Genomic DNA, 5,053 nt, shown 5'->3' with positions numbered 1-5,053 from the left:
CTGTATAGGATGAGATGGAGGTTCTGTATAGGATAAGATCAAGATTCTGTATGGGATGAGACGAGGGTTCTGTATGGGATGAAATAGAGGTTCTGTAAGGGTTAAGATGACGGTTCTGTATGGGGGTAAGATAAGGGTTCCACAACAGACGCGATAAACCGATGATTCGATGGATCTGTAACATACGGGGTGATTCGATGGTTCTTTATTGGATTATTCGATCGTTCTGTATTTGAATGAGCCACGCGTTTTGTATTGGACGAGTTGATGTTTCTGGATTGGATGAGTCGATGGTTCTGTGTGGACGCTAAACTTCTCTCGCACCGCACGTAGCCAACCGCGGCTAATCGGAGGTGCGGGGGCACACAAGATTCAGTGCTAAAGAAATGAGTTTTAAATCCAGACGATGATTTAAAAGTGCATAGCCGCAATGGCTTCCTAATATCGGAAGGGAAGAACGTTCCAGACGGCCGCGGAAGCGCATCTGAAAGCGCCGCGTGACCCGAGTGTCACGTGACGAGCTATTAGCGCTCCATTCGTGGCGAGCGAAGCTTCGTGTGTGTGTCTGTGTGTGTGAGTGAGTAGGGGGCACAGGTGGTGCATCAGCCAGTCATCTCGGTCATCTCGGTCAGTCGACCCGTGGCACCTGCTGGGTCTGCCCGTGACCTCCTGCCAGCGGGCGTTCGACACTTCACGTGGCCTCAAGGTGCACTTGGCCTGGCACAAGCGTCGTGGTGACGTCACCGCCACTTAGTGGCGAATGGCGGTTGTTGTTGTTGTTGTTGAGTGAGTAAGGAGCGCGACCCTCACGACCAACGTATTTGTTGCACGAGTCGATGGTGCTGTATTGGAGGAGCCGAGAGTTCAGTGACGATGACGACGACGACGATGACGACGATGATGACGCGATGTGCACGTGCACTGCCCGTGCGCGCTCCGGAACAAAGCTCAAGGCTCGGGGGGGGGGCGAGGGGGCTGTACACGCGGTCAGCGCGCGCACCCCGAGGGGAGGGGGGCGGGGGATGGGGGAAGGGGGGAGGGGTTGAGGGGGGGGGGGGAGTTTGGAATCTGTGATCCGTCCGCAAGTCTGTTGTCACCCGGGACATCGACGCACTCACACGGGCCGTGACTTTAACAGGCCAGGAGGCTTTCGCGATCAGTATTATTCATACTCGTTGGTTCTCTCGGTAAAGTGACGTAGATAGAAATAGAATTAAACAAATCACGACGGTTTTTTTTTTGCCTGATGACGACCGAAAGGTCGTGATCTTTATTATTTTTATTTCTACCCACGTGACTTTACCGACAGAACCAAAGAGTTTGGATTCCTGCAGTCACGAAAGCTTCAAATCAAGATTATTATTCACGGTGACGGTTTCCGGGGTTAGATCACGTAAGTATGAATGTTGTGTCGAAACCCTCCAACCACCCGACACGGCCAATCAGTCAGGGATTCATCTTCTTGGTTCTTTCGGTAAAGTCACGTAGAAGGGAAGTAATAAAATATAAAAATAAACAATAAAATTTATATTTAAAGCTTTCGTGACTGCAGGGATTCATCTTCTTGGTTCTTTCGGTAAAGTCACGTAGAAGGGAAGTAATAAAATATAAAAATAAACAATAAAATTTATATTTAAAGCTTTCGTGACTGCAGGGATTCATCTTCTTGGTTCTTTCGGTAAAGTCACGTAGAAGGGAAATAATAAAATATAAAAATAAACAATAAAATTTCTATTTAAAGCTTTCGTGACTGCAGGGATTCATCTTCTTGGTTCTTTCGGTAAAGTCACGTAGAAGGGAAATAATAAAATATAAAAATAAACAATAAAATTTCTATTTAAAGCTTTCGTGACTGCAGGGATTCATCTTCTTGGTTCTTTCGGTAAAGTCACGTAGAAGGGAAATAATAAAATATAAAAATAAACAATAAAATTTCTATTTAAAGCTTTCGTGACTGCAGGGATTCATCTTCTTGGTTCTTTCGGTAAAGTCACGTAGAAGGGAAATAATAAAATATAAAAATAAACAATAAAATTTCTATTTAAAGCTTTCGTGACTGCAGGGATTCATCTTCTTGGTTCTTTCGGTAAAGTCACGTAGAAGGGAAGTAATAAAATATAAAAATAAACAATACAATTTCAATTTAAAGCTTTCGTGACTGCAGGGATTCATCTTCTTGGTTCTTTCGGTAAAGTCACGTAGAAGGGAAATAATAAAATATAAAAATAAACAATGAAATTTCTATTTAAAGCTTTCGTGACTGCAGGGATTCATCTTCTTGGTTCTTTCGGTAAAGTCACGTAGAAGGGAAATAATAAAATATAAAAATAAACAATACAATTTCTATTTAAAGCTTTCGTGACTGCAGGGATTCATCTTCTTGGTTCTTTCGGTAAAGTCACGTAGAAGGGAAATAATAAAATATAAAAATAAACAATAAAATTTCTATTTAAAGCTTTCGTGACTGCAGGGATTCATCTTCTTGGTTCTTTCGGTAAAGTCACGTAGAAGGGAAATAATAAAATATAAAAATAAACAATAAAATTTCTATTTAAAGCTTTCGTGACTGCAGGGATTCATCTTCTTGGTTCTTTCGGTAAAGTCACGTAGAAGGGAAATAATAAAATATAAAAATAAACAATAAAATTTCTATTTAAAGCTTTCGTGACTGCAGGGATTCATCTTCTTGGTTCTTTCGGTAAAGTCAGGTAGAAGGGAAATAATAAAATATAAAAATAAACAATAAAATTTCTATTTAAAGCTTTCGTGACTGCAGGGATTCGTCTTCTTGGTTCTTTCGGTAAAGTCACGTAGAAGGGAAGTAATAAAATATAAAAATAAACAATAACATTTCTATTTAAAGCTTTCGTGACTGCAGGGATTCATCTTCTTGGTTATTTCGGTAAAGTCACGTAGAAGGGAAATAATAAAATATAAAAATAAACAATAAAATTTCTATTTAAAGCTTTCGTGACTGCAGGGATTCATCTTCTTGGTTCTTTCGGTAAAGTCACGTAGAAGGGAAATAATAAAATATAAAAATAAACAATAAAATTTCTATTTAAAGCTTTCGTGACTGCAGGGATTCATCTTCTTGGTTCTTTCGGTAAAGTCACGTAGAAGGGAAATAATAAAATAAAAAAATAAACAATAAAATTTCTATTTAAAGCTTTCGTGACTGCAGGGATTCATCTTCTTGGTTCTTTCGGTAAAGTCACGTAGAAGGGAAATAATAAAATATAAAAATAAACAATAAAATTTCTATTTAAAGCTTTCGTGACTGCAGGGATTCATCTTCTTGGTTCTTTCGGTAAAGTCACGTAGAAGGGAAATAATAAAATATAAAAATAAACAATAAAATTTATATTTAAAGCTTTCGTGACTGCAGGGATTCATCTTCTTGGTTCTTTCGGTAAAGTCACGTAGAAGGGAAATAATAAAATATAAAAATAAACAATACAATTTCTATTTAAAGCTTTCGTGACTGCAGGGATTCATCTTCTTGGTTCTTTCGGTAAAGTCACGTAGAAGGGAAATAATAAAATATAAAAATAAACAATAAAATTTCTATTTAAAGCTTTCGTGACTGCAGGGATTCATCTTCTTGGTTCTTTCGGTAAAGTCAGGTAGAAGGGAAATAATAAAATATAAAAATAAACAATAAAATTTCTATTTAAAGCTTTCGTGACTGCAGGGATTCATCTTCTTGGTTCTTTCGGTAAAGTCACGTAGAAGGGAAGTAATAAAATAATAAAAAATAAACATAATAAATAATTCTCACGACGTTTCGGCCACAACGCAAGCAGCCGTCCTCAGGTGAAGAACAGGTCTGTCGAGGCGACAGCGTCTGAATGAAACAGCACACGTGCTTGAAAGAACCAAGAAGATGAATCCCTGCAGTCACGAAAGCTTTAAATCGAAATGTAAGGGATTTGTCACGTTAACAAAACGCCAAATAGTCACTGCTTCAGCCCATCCGAGTACTCAGATTATAAATGTCGTGGATTCACTCTCCAACACACCGGCGGGCTGGAGTAGTGAACTATTTGGCGTTTAGTTTACGTGACAAATCCCTTACTGATTGGCCGTGTCGGGTGGTGGGAGGGTTTCGACACATACTTACGCGATTTAACCCAAACACCTTCATTAATTATGAATGCTAGTGACTGCATCTCACACACCGGCCCGTGACTGCATCTCACAACTCCTCCTCCATTGGTGGTGCTCAAGACGACAGTGGGTTTAATGTGCGGTCCATAGTTTGAGTGTATCTCTATGAGTCTCTATGGGTCTCTATGGGTCTGTGTGTGTGTCTATGAGTATCTATGTATCTCACTGGGTCTCTATGGGTTTACTGTGCGGTCCATAGTTTGAGTGTATCTCTATGAGTCTCTATGGGTCTTTGTGTGTGTCTATGGGTCTCTATGTATCTCACTGGGTCTCTACATAACTTGAGTGTATCTCTATGATTCTCTATGGGTCTGTGTGTGTGTCTATGAGTCTCTATGTATCTCACTGGGTCTCTATGTGTTTTCTGTGCGGTCCATAGCTTGAGTGTATCTCTATGAGTCTCTATGGGTCTGTGTGTGTCTCTATGAGTCTCTATGGGTCTCTGTGTGTGTGTCTATGAGTCTCTATGTATCTCACTGGATCTCTATGGATTCACTGTGTGGTCCATAGCTTGAGTGTATCTCTATGAGTCTCTATGGGTCTGTGTGTGTGTCTATGAGTCTCTATGGGTCTGTGTGTGTGTCTATGAGTCTCTATGTATCTCACTGGGTCGCACTGCTCTGGCTCGTGTCTTCAATGGGTACCAGAGGTGGACTACTTGGACCTGACAACAGGGGGGAGGTAGGGAGGGAGGTATGGGGGGAGGTAGGGGAGAGGTAAGGGGGAGGTAAGGGGGAGGTAGGGGGGGGGGTAGGGGGGGAGGTAGGGGGAGGTAGGGGGGGAGGTAGGGGGGGAGGTAGGGGGGGAGGTAGGGGGGGAGGTAGGGGGGAGGTAGGGGGGAGGTAGGGAGGGAAGTAGGGGGGGGATGTAGGGGGGGGGGGGG

The sequence above is a fragment of the Lampetra fluviatilis genome, chromosome 62 (genome assembly GCF_964198595.1).
Source record: "Lampetra fluviatilis chromosome 62, kcLamFluv1.1, whole genome shotgun sequence".
Classification (NCBI taxonomy): domain Eukaryota; kingdom Metazoa; phylum Chordata; class Hyperoartia; order Petromyzontiformes; family Petromyzontidae; genus Lampetra; species Lampetra fluviatilis.
Note: the sequence above shows the minus strand (reverse complement) of the source record.